Source organism: Meleagris gallopavo, chromosome 16 (assembly GCF_000146605.3).
Source record: "Meleagris gallopavo isolate NT-WF06-2002-E0010 breed Aviagen turkey brand Nicholas breeding stock chromosome 16, Turkey_5.1, whole genome shotgun sequence".
Lineage (NCBI taxonomy): Eukaryota > Metazoa > Chordata > Aves > Galliformes > Phasianidae > Meleagris > Meleagris gallopavo.
In genome coordinates this window covers 10,524,708-10,539,036 of record NC_015026.2, presented here as the reverse complement: position 1 = coordinate 10,539,036, position 14,329 = coordinate 10,524,708, and the positions used below count along the sequence as shown (strand labels likewise).

The following is a 14,329-nucleotide window of genomic DNA, read 5'->3' as shown; positions in this document are numbered from 1 at the left end:
TACAGAAGATGGCAACATTATCAAGTTAGTAAGCACGCAACAGGCAGCGTGGGTTCAATGGTTTTTAAATATCAGTAAAAGCTGTATTTACCAAATGAATGTCATTAACATAAGCTTTGGCCTTATGAACACTTGAGGTTTAGAGGCTTGGAAAAAGGACGGTAATGCCTGTAGTTATCTCACCCTTGAAAGATTTTAGTTTCCAGAAATCAATGATGTATGTATTTGGCAAACGATTCATTTTTCAGCTTAAGATCAAAACAAGCCAGAGAAGTCTCTCATTTATTGTTAAATTAAGGCATTGCTTTCATTCTCATCTTGATGGTGGATGTAGAAAGCGTGTTTATTAGCATGATAGTAAATCCCATGCTGAGGGCTTGATTAGATCCTCCCAAGGTGAGGCAGTGCTGTGGCAGCAGAGCTGTGGGGATGCTGTGCTGTGTGTGCCCACCTGGCTGGGGAGGGAGAGGGCCCTGATGTGTCCTCTGAGTCAGTCCGACCTCCTGACAGTCCATTAAAGCTGCTGCCAGGACATAAAATTGGTCTTATTTCTGTTCTGTAGCTTCACTTTGAAGGAACTGAAGTTCTGAGCCTGATATTTATGCTGCTGGTTGGGGAGTAAAATTAAATACTGCCTCAGTGATAAAACGTGCTGTCAGTGTACCAATAAAGCTCCAACATCAGCCTGCTCCTCACTCATTTCATCTCTCCACACAAGCAAAATAATTCTTCATGTTGTTCCCTCATTGTAATTACAGTCTGGCCCGGGACTTGTAGGTAGAGCAGCAACGTGATGTAGGAGCTGCTTGTTTTTGAGTGAGTTTTTGATTCGTGGAAACCCTATGAGGGTGAGACTCTGGGAGTGGAGGCAAAGGGCATTGCCTGCAGGAGGCCATGGGCACACTGTTCTGTTTCTCACTGGACAACAGGAAGGCACATGGAGTTACCTTGCTATCTGTGCCTTCACGTTGGCTTTTGAAACTTGAGGAGAACTGGAATGAAAAGTAACATTTTTCTCCCATCCCTCTGTTTCTCAGCTGCCAGTGCGGTGTATGACTTTGTGTGCTGTCTGTAAACGCGTGGGCACGGAGAGAAGGATGCAAGTTGTCAGGCCTCAAATATTGGTACAAAGCAATCTCCCTTCCTCTTTTTTTGCCTCATTAGCTTGTGCACCGAGCTTTTTATTTTGTTCTGTGTGGTGACGCTGATAGCTGCAGTGTGACTGTTACACACGGGCAGCAGCACTGTTGTTGTTTTCCACCTGTGCTCCTCCGCTGTTCTTCCCATCCATGCTCCAATCCCAGCATATTCTCTTTGGTGCCATCCTCCTCTCTGGCACTTGTCCCTGCTAGGTGCTGTGCTCTTCCTCAGCTGCAGTGTGACCAGGCACTTTTCCTCTTCCAGCTGTCCTTTGCTGCTGCACATAGATGTCTGCTTCTCTTTTCAGGCTGACAAACAGACAGTTTGTGGCTTTTCCTGCTATTTTCTGAGGGCCTGTGAGGTGGTGAGTTGGTTACTGAAAGGATGGAGTGGTTCGAGTAATGTTTAACGTATCACTGGGGCAGGGGGAAGCTGAGAGCTGCTCTTGTAATTTTTTTTTGGAGGCAAATTACTAAAATGTATCTTGCAGCTTCGGTTTTCACTGTCTGCTGTCATTGTTCTCAGTCTTTCAAAGAACGTTCTGGAAAATGAAGTTTTATCATTAAGATTACACTGAAGTGGATTACAGATGGGAAAACAAAATATGAAGAGTCTCAAGAGCTCGGAACAGAACGATGTTGGCATCTCATTCACTAGGATGCGGAGCAAGGAACATTAACAGGCTGATAAACAGAAATGACTTTTTCTCCTTACAGCTTAAAAGGTTTACTTTGAACTGGCAGAGGTTTTAAAAAATGCCAGTTCTCTACACTTACACTGAATGGAGAAGTTTGAGCTTATTTTTCATTTTTCTAAATGTTTGGTTTGAGCAAGCATTTGCTTTCGAAAAGCCGTAGGTGTCACTAGTGTGGAAGAGAAGTGCCCAGTTCTGACTGGAATGGTACTTGCTGCTGCTGGGTACCTGCATTCAAAGCCTGCTTTGTGTCACTAAGGAATAGAACTTTCCTTTTGGATTTTTTTTTTTTTTTCATAGAAGATGGTTTTTGTCTTGTTTGGTGCAGTTTCTGGAAGGATTATCAATCTGTCCCAAGAGAGGAAGAAAGGATCTCAATAATTTGCTTTGGCATGGTGTGAAGAGTTGTAAGGAAGCTGAATTTCACACTTCTCATATTAAGGAAGCCTATGGTAGCAGAGTCAGTTCAGAGAGTTTAAGTATTGTCACTGCTTTCAGACATCTCTGGCATTTAAATTCTATCTACATTAACATCACATTTAGCTCAGCCTGAAATATAAACACAAGATGGTGTTCTTTCCAAGTGCCATGCCATAGCTGAGGGAATTGCCCATTTGTTTCCCTTTGCTTAATTTTCCTAACATATTTAAGCAATTCTTTTCCAAGCCAGTTTGAGAGTAATGTCACTGAATGCCTGAGCTATCCATGAGTTCTGAACTTCAAACATTATTTGCTATTTCAAGAAGGAAACCCATCCTGTGTCTCACTTTTCTTTCTGAATGTCAGCATGATGTTAACCCATTTTGCTCAGCACTTTAACCTTCTGTGTGTTACTGCCTAAGCTACTTATATGTGCTTGTGACGTTTGGCATCTTAATTCTAGCACATAGTTTTATCCAGTGTACACAAAATGAGGACTCAATCTGTTTGTCATCTTTAGATTTTGACTTCTTAGAAACTTTTAAATATAGATTTATTCTATAGAATATGTCAACAATTAATTATCTCTATTAGCCTGTGGAATTCTTGCACTGTTGAACAAGATCAAGGCTGATATTTCCACTGAGTATCCACAAGATTGAACTTGAGGTGTCTGCTGAGTTGTGATGGGTAAGGAGTATCAAGTGCATGCTGTTGCCTCATGTTCCATTGCTGGAGATAATGTTTGTGGGCACAGATTCTCTTTTTAATTGACCAATTAAAGCAGAACCAAGGATGTAATGGTACCTTGCTAATTAAATTATCCATTTTCAAATGCAGCTTTAGCATTGTTAAACTTTCCCACTAGAATACAGCAAGGAAGAGTCGATTTCCACAGTCCATTTCTGAATGGGTCCAAATTGAACTGGAGTCTTGCATGTTTTCCTTATTCACCTAGTGTTTTATTATGCACGTTTGTCTTCAAGGAGAGGAGTTTTGAGGTTACAAAATAGCTGCTTGGGGATTTTATTGAATTCCAACATAAATTTCCCTGGTACAATTCAGTGACCTGGCAGTTCAAGATGGTCTTAATTTAAGCTGAGAGTCTTTTAAGGCAGTGTTCTCTTTGAGATTTATCTAAGCAGTGCCTTAAAATGATGGGGAGCCAAGCTCTTCTGGTTTAATTGAGGGTCATGTCCGCATTGCAAACTGAGTGCTAACTGCCTCAGAAGACATTTATCTTTCAACGTAGGTTGCTGGAAAGAGCGAGTGCAGGTGGTGGCTATAATTACAAGATGAATATTATTTTTCTCTCAAAGCAGATCATAATAAACCTCCATTTTGCTTTTACTTTGTTACGAGAGGGGGAAAAAAAAAAGCAAAAGGTGTAGTAGGAACCAAGATCTTGCGTTGTTTGTTGAAGATGAGCTGTTATCTCAAACTGAGATGGATACGCAATTAATTAATTGCCTGGTATATGTGAGGTTCCAGTAATCTCTTATGCTGAACAAGAAGGCCGACACTGGCATGGTTCTCTCCTATCTTTTTCTGAGAAAAGCTGATAAGGAGGCTGCAGCTACTCCTAATGATTCCAGCAGTGCAGCTGTAGCAGGGCATGGCAGCAGCCCCGGTGTCCTACTGCTGTGTGGTGCTTCTCTCTGGTCTTTCTGGTCTCTGATTAAGAGGCAATGGTCAGGGTTTCACTAGCCTGTGTTTTCTTCCCTAGTGCCCGAATAGTGGAGAAGGCCCGACAGCAGCTGCAGGAGGAAGTTCTACAGGTTCAGAGCCAGCTCTTGGATGAGAAGAAGAAGCGCGAGCAGCACGAGGCCCTGGTCAGGCGTCTGCAGAAACGTGTGCTGCTGCTCACCAAGGTGAGGGTCCGGATGACGTCTGTAGAAGCGTGTCCTTATTCTTTCCTCCAGGTGTTTCTTCTCTGTTCGCTCCCGTACTGCTAAGTTACTCTGGGGACTTTGAGTAGCAGATGCTGTAAAAGTGACGTGAAACTTGTCTTCAGGGCTGCGGTGGGATAAAAGTACGAGAACATTGTAAGGCTTTGTTAGTGTGCTCCTCCATCTGGGCTCCTGCTCTGTTGGCAGTCTGTGGCTTAGTCTCAGGCATGACATTTGTGCGAGGGCAGGGAATTGAATCATGTTGTCTCCAGAGTGTTTTGAGCTGCTGAGGGGAATTTATAAAGGCTTTCGCTGCCTCACCTCCTTTCCTAAAGAGAACGAAATGACTGCACCTTGTCAGTTGTTCCTGTGGAAAAACAATTTACAGAGTAAGAGAATCGCCTTCCTCTAACGCTGAAAGTCTGTTCAGATATAATGGCAGGCACTAGACCAGCAAATTGAAAATACATTTTAAGATTCTTTCTATAGGATATTCAAAAAGTCTGCATTATCCTATATCGAGTGTGCTTCCCTGATGAAATTCTATACCATAATTTTCAAGTCTGTAGAGCATTGAAAAATGTTATATTAAATTCCGAGGGAGCTCTTTCCCCAACGGGAATAATAATTCTTTCTAGTAAGAATGATATAGACTTCAGTTTCAATAATATTTCTTACAAAACTTCACTCATCTAAAGCAGTCTGCCTGATATCATCAAACTGCTCACGTAGGTAAGCCTATGTGTGTGCATAAGGTCAGACTGGAGAAGTTGGGGTGAGAGAAGAAGCCAGACACGTCGTCATGCATGGGGAGGAAGGTGCTGGCTGTGGGAGTGTCTGAGCAAGCAGAAAAGGAGCTCGTCTGTTGGTAGTGCTTTAGGCTTTAATTTTCAGTGTCGAGTAAAGCATTTTGTTTGATTTTATTTGCTCTGCGCTCCGTTCTGTTTAATTCTGTGTTAGCGTCGAGCCAAGGAGTCTGTGGTGGATGGTAAACAAGGCCTCTAGGAGCAGGAAGGAACTGTTTGACAGGAGGATATTTTTTCACCACTTCTGACTGCAGAATGTGGTGCCATGAAGAGTCTCGTAAGCAAGAAGAGGACAGCAGTTTTGCCTTTGCACCAAGGCAGGCACTGAAGTCGGTGGTTGGGCAAAACCTTCTCAGTAGAAATAGAAAAGGTGTTTCATCTCAACAGCAGCTGACCCTCCATGTTGTTCTAGTTTGATAATGGTGTGGCTGGTTGTGACACAGGTGAATGCTGAACCTGATAGAAAGCCTTTACAGCCTTTTCAGCTGTGCAGTGTGGCCTGGGCTGCTCAGATCTAAAGGGAGTTTCTCAGATGGGCTCCTGAACTAATCCCTTTGCTAACTTATTTCCAGTAATCATCAGAAATCTGTTTTCTCAGTGAATACAAAATAACTTTGCTATCATTACTTTAATTACTGGACAAAAACACGATAATACTTTGTCGTGTAATGGATTGGACTCCAATACAGTACTATAGAGCCCTTAATTTGTTTGCTATCCCCTTCGCCCCACTCGTGGGGAGAAATAGAGGAAAAGTTGGAAATGTCCTTGATCAAACCACTGCAAATAAACTCGTATTTTGTCAGTGAAAGTTTTCAGTATGCTGAGTGATTCCTCCACTGCCCTGCTTTAAAGGAATAAAGACTTTGCTGTTCTCTGAAAATTTATATTCCATCCAGGGAATGCTAGGATCCTTTGTGAAGGAATACGTGCATTCTGGTACTTTGGCAATCTCCTCTTGGCACTGCTTCTCCCACTGGTTGCTCTCTCATGCAAAATCAGAAGAAGGAATTTCATTTAATTAAAAAAGTACGATATTCTGATTTAAAATGAGATTGAGCAAATATACTGCCTGTTAAAAATAATTATTTTACATTGAAAGCATATCACCTAGAATGGTATTTAATCATCTAATTAGTGGCATCAGTAGTACAGTGTGCTTCTGACTACGTAAATGGAGAATGGAAAAGATGAGCTCTCTCAATTGAGTCTTTGTCTTGTTAAATAGGACCGTGAAAATCTAATTTGGGAGAGACTATTATATATATGATTGAATCACTATTGCTTCTGATACTGTGGTTTTTGCATTTGTGTATGTTTGACCCTCTGGTAGGGCAGTGAGTGTGCTCCTGTGTTCTGTGCAAATAAGGATTGAAAGACTTCAGACACATTTAACAGTGCAAGTTTTAATCCAGCAACAGCTATCTGTTCTCTGGGATCAAATTGTAATCTGGAAGTCAAGGTCTTGAATGCATTTTAAAAGATCAATAGAAAACGATAAGCTGTTCTTCATTTGATAACAGCAATACCTAATATTTTAGTTATAAACATTCTCTCTTCAGATGACATTTGCTTTGCTGATCTGATTCCTTCTCAGATTTTATGGCTATTGAATTTTGTCTCCAGATTCAAGCAATATTTTCTGACTTTAGTGGATTGCCCGTCTTGTTCAGTCTGGTTCATTTTCTACTTGCCACAGACTCTTTTACTTGGTTGCTCTTATATTTTCATTTCGGCGCATTTAACTTCTCCCTCCATTGCTTGCTTCCTTGCCTCATTTGCTTCTTTTGGGCTTTCTTGACCTTTCTCGGGCATTTCCACTTGGTTTACTGTTTGGAATAGGCACAGTTGTCAATCTAGCGTACTTCTGTGAGGCTTTACAACTCTTTCTTCCCTGACTGTCTCGAATTCTCCAGCCTTTGACATGCTTGTTCAGTGATCTAGCCTGATTAATTCTACCTCTGACAGTGGAGTGGGGCAGGACGTGCATCCTGGTTATTACTATTGACAAACTGCTGTTTAGAGCGTGTTTGTTGATCACTTTCTCATGTGTATCTTGTAGATCGGGGCAGTGCTTGAAGCTTTCTGATAGATGTGTTTTCAGTGAGATGAGAGTCTAGGCTTGGACACCTGAGAGGTTTTCAGACGCTGATGGCTTGAAGGCATTTCCTAGAGTGTCAGTCTGCTCACTTAGGGTAATGAAAAAGAAATTAATGTTTGATGGGATGTATTCACTCACCCTGCTAGACGTCCACCTGGCTGGATTTGCTGTCTGTTGTGCTGTCTTTTTGCTTTGGTTTTGCTCAGTTTTAGAGAAATCTTTACACAATGTCGGTCCAACACAGCGATAGTGGGAGATGTGAAGCACTGGGGAAGGACCAGGTCTATCCCTATCCTTTTTTCCTGTTTGATCTGCTGCTATATTGGCTTTGTGTATTGTGTTTATCCACAGTTCTGTATTTGATTTGAGCTTGTGAGTATTTCTCTTTTCAGGGAGCTTTCTGCTCAACTCGTGGTCTTTCTGATGTAAGCTATTAAAAGTAATCAATGTTGCTATTAAATGACTACAATTTGAATCCGTTGGGTAGTTTCCTATGACGTGGAGCAATCCTGAGATGAAAAACCCCTTCAGAAAATTCTTGTCTGAGGTCAAGCTGCTCATTGAGCCTGGTGTGTTTGTTCCCAGAAGACAGCTTTCAGGGTCACAAATGGACCTTGTGCAGCAGAAGGAAAGCTGGTAAAAAGCGGTGAAGGCATGCAAAGGGATTCCCAAACCTTCTGATGTGAAGGGTAGAAAGTTGATTTGCGTGGATCTCTGGAGGGCCATTACCTCTTCCTCTCATGTGCTTTCCAGCAGGTCACTGATCAATCCCAATCTGAATTTGTTACTTAACTGCTGTGAAGGTTCAGCCGTGTCACTCCTCTCTTGTGTGTGTGCAGTCAGTTATTTATTCTTATTCTTAGCTTTATCTTCTGTGCACAAAGTGGGTTGGACATAACCACGTTAGGCTACAGAGCAAGAAGAACCCCAGGCACGTGCAGTGTGTTTGACCTGGGACCAAATCTCCTGCTTGCTTGCAGCAGGTGCCTGGTCCTTCAAGGGAAGCTCTTGCCTGTCTGCACACAGTGGAACTCAAAATGTGGAGCACAGTTTCAGTGACTCCTTGTAACTTATCCCAAATGAGTCCAGTTTGCTTTTCAGGTTGTAGGCTTTGTGAATGTATGCTGTTCCTAATTGCTTCCAGCACTCTCATGTGAAGCACAGTGCAGCACATGAATGAATCTGACTGCGTGTGCTGTTGTTTTGCTGTATTTGTCTGCCTGCAAGTGCTCCACTGCCCACAGAAGAGGCTGAGAAATCCCATTTTGTTTTCTGAGCTTTCAACCCATTCATGTGATCTGATAGGAAATCTGTTTCAGTTGAGCCATACTTCAGGCCATCACCATAAAAGCTGGAGATTAAATATGTATTGATTAACCAACTCCGGCTGACTGTTCACACACCACATGTTCCTGGAGATATCTTTGCAGGAGTCAATGTGATAGAGCTGAGAATGGCAGAGATGCATCAGAAATGGGACTAAGGTAATTAAACTGTTCATTAAGCATGGCAGATGCAGAGTTCATGACTTGATTTGCCATCTGCTTTGTTTTGTAATCAGTAAAGATTTAAATGAATGTTGCTGGTTTCTCTGTCATACTGGGCCCCGTGTCGTTGTTTTTTAGTGGGAGGTCAGTGATCTGAAAGTGCAAGGAAAGATGCAGGGAGTTTGGAGCGGGAGATGAATTAATCTTTTTTGTGGGATATGCATTTATCCTTAAATGCTGCACCTGGTAACAATGAAGCAGGCAAAGAGAAGCCTTGCAGCAGCCTTCATTTGGGATCTGCACCCATGGCACACGGGTGGGCTCACGGCTGCTCCCCATGCTGCAGGCAGTACCAAATGCCCTTCCCTGGCTGATAGGATGTGATGCCTCTTCCCCTCTTCCCCAAGTGTATCATTTAAGCAGTTCCATTACCAATGCATCCCCAGCTGTGCTGCCAGCCCCCACATGATTGCTATCTGCTGTCAGCCCAGCCTGTGCCAACCCTCTGCTCACCTTGTCTCTCCTTCCCTCGTTTTTTATAAAACCATGAAAGCTGTCTTCTTTTTAGTACCTGGAAATAAATACATTCTGAAGCAATTCCACTGCTCCCTCTTCTGTGGTTCTGCAAGGCAAATTTTGTTGGGTGAGGTATTACCTTTTAGATCATCTTGCATATCTGTGAGAAGGGGAGAGACAGGACAGGCCTTGTGTTTGCAAGGGACTCAATAGCCCTTTAAATTGAGAACCGTACCCTTCAATTTGATTATATTAATCAGTTAAATAGTTTCTGAAAAAAAGGTGATTAGTTGTTATGGGGTGGGAATGATAGCAAGGGGAGAGAAGATCATTAGTTGGTGTGGGATGGGAGAAAAAGAGGTAATTGCTGTCTGCAGTGTAAGAGGGGTCTGAATGGGGTCTCTGCTGAATTGTAATTTTTAGTATCCAGTAACATCATGAATTTTAATTGAGACTGCTCTTCTGTAGGATTCTTTCTTCTTTTTTTCCTGAGAATGAGGGCTAACAGGCCAGATGAAGCAGAGGCTTTTATGAAAAATCTCCTCCCCTGTTAGCTGGAGCCATTTGGCTTTGTGCTCATGGTTTATTCAAGAGTGTCTGGAGCTGTGTTATGAGGCATGCACTTTTGTGATGAGACAGTGAGATTCAGGGTCTTTGGCTTCTGGTGAAGTTGAGGAAATACCAAGTGGTGTGTTTGCTTTTGATGGTCTCTGACAGCCTTGTGTCAATGTGACGTGGGAAGGAGAGATCTGAGTTTAATATGAGGGATTTCTGTCTCCTGTAAAATCCAAACCTGCTATGAGTATTTTGGGTAAGTTCATCTGAAGTGAAAGCAAGCTGTCCTGGTTCCTGCAGTGCTCTGAATTGGAGGGTTGTCTGTTATCCTTGCTGAGATGGTCCGTGGTTGGGGTTGGTCTAACCCTCACTCTGGGTTAATTGATTTCTGCTGATGGGCCCTTGCAGACTATAAATTCATTCAGCTGAAAAATCCTGCTCTGAAAACTCTCGTTGGGCATTATCCAGGTGTTTCACAGCTTACAGACATGGTGCCCTGCGGGGATGGAGGCCACGTGATGAGCACAAACCAGGAGCAGTTTGTGCTTTGAGATCCTGACATTCTGTTCTGCTTAGCTGTGTCACGTTGGGATTTGACAGAGAACATGGCAAGGCGTTTCTAAGCCAAGAGTTACTAAGTATGGAAAGGGCGCTGCTGAGATAAGAAGCAGAAGGCAGAAATGTGGGCGTCCTGTGCCCAATTTCAGTCCTAATCCACCTAACCACCTTCTGGAGCTCGGGCAGCTGGCTCCACACGTAGCTGTGTCAGAGATGATTTGCTCTGCTGCTTCCTGCCTTCAGTGGATGCTCCACAAGGAGATTCTGCAAACACTTATTCTAACCACTCTTTGCCTTTCTGTTTCTTTAATGTCTGTGTTCGTTTACTTCACCATTCTATTTTATCTTGCTGTCTGCACTGTAAGAACCTTTAGACTGTGATGTCCCCTTCCAAATGCAACAGCTTTCTAGGATCTTTTGACCTCATTTCAAGTCTATCTAGGTCTGAAATTGAGAGTGATGGTTTTTTTTTCCTTTCCTCCTTTGTCTATACCCTGTAATTTAGCTGCTTCTGGGTGTTACTTAGCTTATAACTGAGTGGTCTGGCTGCAGAGGAACCTGGTTTTCCTGGAAATTGCTACACAAAATACAAATGAACAGATATCGGTTGTCAGCCTGACTGTAGCCTTGACCAGCCCTGCTCTGCAGCTATGGAAACACTGCAGCACCGATGGCTTCTCCCTTGCTATCCCCTTAAACCATAATAATATTTAATGAAATGGTTTCATCTACAGTGCCTGTGCTGCCTTTCTGGCACAGTGATCAGCATTCCACAGTAACTCCAGAGGCAATTTTAGTAGAGTTCTGTACAATCACAGCCCAACTTAGTGCTGATTTGTACTTGATGCTTAGTTATATTCATTACAAGATCTTATTTGCATGCTTGACATTTAAAAATATTGTGTTTGGAATGTGTTATTTATTTTGAGACCTTTATTAAGCAACCTTAGTCTGAGAAGGGTTTAATTGTTACTGATAGCTAAGAGTATAATTACCTCACTAAAATATCATGACTATATTAAGCAAATGGAAATTGTCTTACAGAATGAAGTGAGCACAAACCCTTTTCCTTTGAAACAGTCTGTTCCAGGGACCTGCTAACACCGCTTGCTAATACGACTGCAGAATCTTGCTGCAAGGAATGAATAAAGAGAGCTGAGATCGATGCCTTTGGAGAAGAAGTTGTCTGTGATAGTTTTAAAGAAGTTTGCTAAACACATTTGGAAGGAAGTTAAAACAGAAGAGATTTATAGATTTCAGAAAGAGGAGGAATGCACAGCTCCCAGCCCAGTGCTTGCTTTTTTGCTGTGTACTTTTTCATTGGCTCCGTTACTTTGTTAGATATGACCACATATTTAACACTCATTTTATTCAGTTAATAGGAAAGTAGCAGAGTTGTTGAGTTATCATGTGCTAATCCTGCCCCAGAATGGCTTTTAAAGCCTATGAGGTTCCCTTTGTTTCTGGCTTACCTTCTCTTTTTGGGCCCGTGTCTGCTGAGTGAGTCTGAAATGATCAAGCTGGCTCACCTGTGATGCTGTGTTCTCCACTGCATCCTCTCAAGTGGGTTCTGCTCATCATCTGGCACTGGCCTCATTCTTCACTAAGAGTGGACAGTCTTCCCATTTAACTGACTCTGGGCATTCTATCTCTTTGTAATGCGTGGGTTGCAGAGCCATAGGTGTGGTTTGTTAGAGCAGGGCTTGGGCACTGTCAATTCTTAGCAATATATTCAGTGACCAGAATTCTTTTTTTCTTTTTTTTTTTTTTTTTTTGCTTTTTTGTGGATCTGATGAACCGTGTAGTTAGAAGAATACAGAGGTCATTGCTACCTTTATATCAGGTGCTTTTGGCAGTGAAGACACGAGGACAGACTCTGTTCTTATGTCTGACAATTTCTATGTAAGCAAGGCATTTAGAGGCTTTCTACTTTTTAGCACTATAACAATTCAGAATATACAGCAAAATTAAAAGTTATGTGCTAGCTTGGGGCGTTTTTGAATATACACACACACACACACACACACACATACATACATATATACATAAAGCAATAATACATTTTCTGCCTTTCTGCCAGAATAGTGACTGGTTTGTGCTTTGTCCCGACAGCACGAGATATCAGTGCTCGAAGCTAAGAGGTTAGACTATGAAAATTAGAAATATGCCCATAAAAGAATTTATTTGACCTTCAGATCTCATATTTCTCTGAAAGAACGGGCGGTGCGACTTCTAAAGGTAAAATATTCAATAAAATGAAATTAGGTTAATCCAATGTTATGGCGGAGAATTTAAACTCACCAAGGTCAGGTAATTCAAAGTTATAGTTCCCTTGATGCGTGTGCTGTAACGTTTATTCCTTTGCTTCTCAGCCCTGAATTATGAAGGATATGGCAGAAAAGCGAGAGGGAAGATGGATGTGTGCAGTGAGGGACTTAATGCTGAGGGGTGTTGGGCAGAACAAACTTCTCTGCTCCTGGCAACAAGAGGTGGCATAGGCAGCATGCAAGGACGGGGGCAGTGACTTAGGACTTCTGAACATCTGCCACTGAATTACGAGCTCGGATAAGCTGCATGGAAAGGGCTTTCAGCACTTCTTTGTTCCTAAAATACTTACGGTTTGAGGGCATTAATATCTGTGCCTCTTAGAGGGGTGGTATTGCCACAGGAACTTTGAATCCCTGACTTCTCTCTATTTTAATTCTCAGCCATAGAACTGGATTAACTGGGCTTGCTTCAAGTTGAATCGCTGTGGATTTTTTTAAGGGATAGGAGGGAGAGAGATAATTAAGTAATTGCACAGTAGCTTATTGCAGCGTGTGATGTGAGCCTCTGGTAGGCACAGCTGCACTACTCAGACACCAGTCACTCTGAGTGCCCTTGCAAATGAAGACCCAAAATCTATAAACCCGAAGGACTGTCTGGGGAATGAAGGAGCTTCGGATTGCTTCTGGCAGAGCATCATGCAGTGCTAACTATTTTGTTCAGTGCGTGTTCACATCATCTCAGGTCAAGCGTTGCTTAAATTGATGAATATATTAGAAGTTGAATGAGGTTTTTTTTTTTCTTCCAAGTATTGTGGAAATGGTCTTTGACCCATGATTTGTTGCAGTGAGGAGAAATGAACTGTTCCCTATTTTATGAGCACATCGGCTGGAGTAGAATTTTAGATGGAGACAACATTCTTTAATAGAAATTGTAATAAGAGTGAAGGATTGGTCTAGTTTCAGTTAATGAATTCTGATGCTGTGAGATTATTATATTACAAGCTTCTTGATAAATGGGAGATCTGCCATTTTTCTTTCACTGTTGTGTGGGACATCTAGGCATGTGAGATGGGAGAAGATGAGCTCTCCATAGAACGTTGATGTTGGGCTTTCTTCTGTCAGGAAGAGGAGATCTATTTTGATTGAGCCTTATGATTTACAGAGTTATATATATGAAGGTCCTACAGTCCCTTGGGGAGTTCAGGCAGCTCTTACGTGTAGGAAAGCAGAGCCAGAGCCGTGTTTGAATGGCTTTGTGCATTCTGTGCTTTCCACCACAGCGATGGCCTGAGCTGCTGGGAAGCCCAGTTCTGTGCACCGAGCACGTGATTAAATTGAAGGTAAGCACAGTTGTGAAGTAATGCTTTGTTCTGTGAGTGCTGTGTGCTTCTACGGGACATGGGCACAATGAGCCAGCAATTCCTTCCTGTGCAGTTCTCCCAACAGTCCCACGTCTGAATTAGCACGTGTCCCAGAGTAACTCCTCCCCTGTTGGATTTATGCTTTTACTATTTTCTTTTTCCCCAGACGGTGACGTAAGCTGCAGAAATCTTCTCTTTTGCATGTGAACAGTTGTTCTTCTATGTAAATATTATGTTCAGTTTTACAGATAAGGAAACACTTTCTGGCTTAAAAAAAAAAAATCTAATTTTCCCTTGATAGTGTTCTTTCTTTGGAGACCAACTTTCAGGCTTGAAAAAAATTAAAAAAAAAAAAGAAAGAAAATTCATGCATGTTTTGTTGTAGGGAAATGCCATTTGTGAAGTTATTGGGAAGCTGACCTTGTGAGGGCAATTATTGCATTATCCCTCCACAAGGGCCGCCACGATGGAACGGCCAGGAACAAAAATGCAGAAAGAAAAAAGCAATCTCGGGAAATGTAGCAAAATCAAATCA

At 42.2% G+C, this 14,329-nt stretch overlaps 1 protein-coding gene across 1 annotated transcript in view; it reads left to right on the top strand.

Annotated features, from left to right (window-relative positions):
- The first annotated feature begins 1,058 nt into the window (after nucleotides 1-1,058).
- LOC104913502 (mitotic spindle assembly checkpoint protein MAD1-like) overlaps nucleotides 1,059-14,329 on the top strand; it is a 61,263-nt gene continuing 47,992 nt past the window's right edge. Inside the window, exons 1-2 of the mRNA XM_031555878.1 lie at nucleotides 1,059-1,124; nucleotides 3,981-4,125. The gene's annotated coding sequence lies outside the window, so the exon portion shown is untranslated. The remainder of the gene's footprint in view (nucleotides 1,125-3,980; nucleotides 4,126-14,329) is intronic.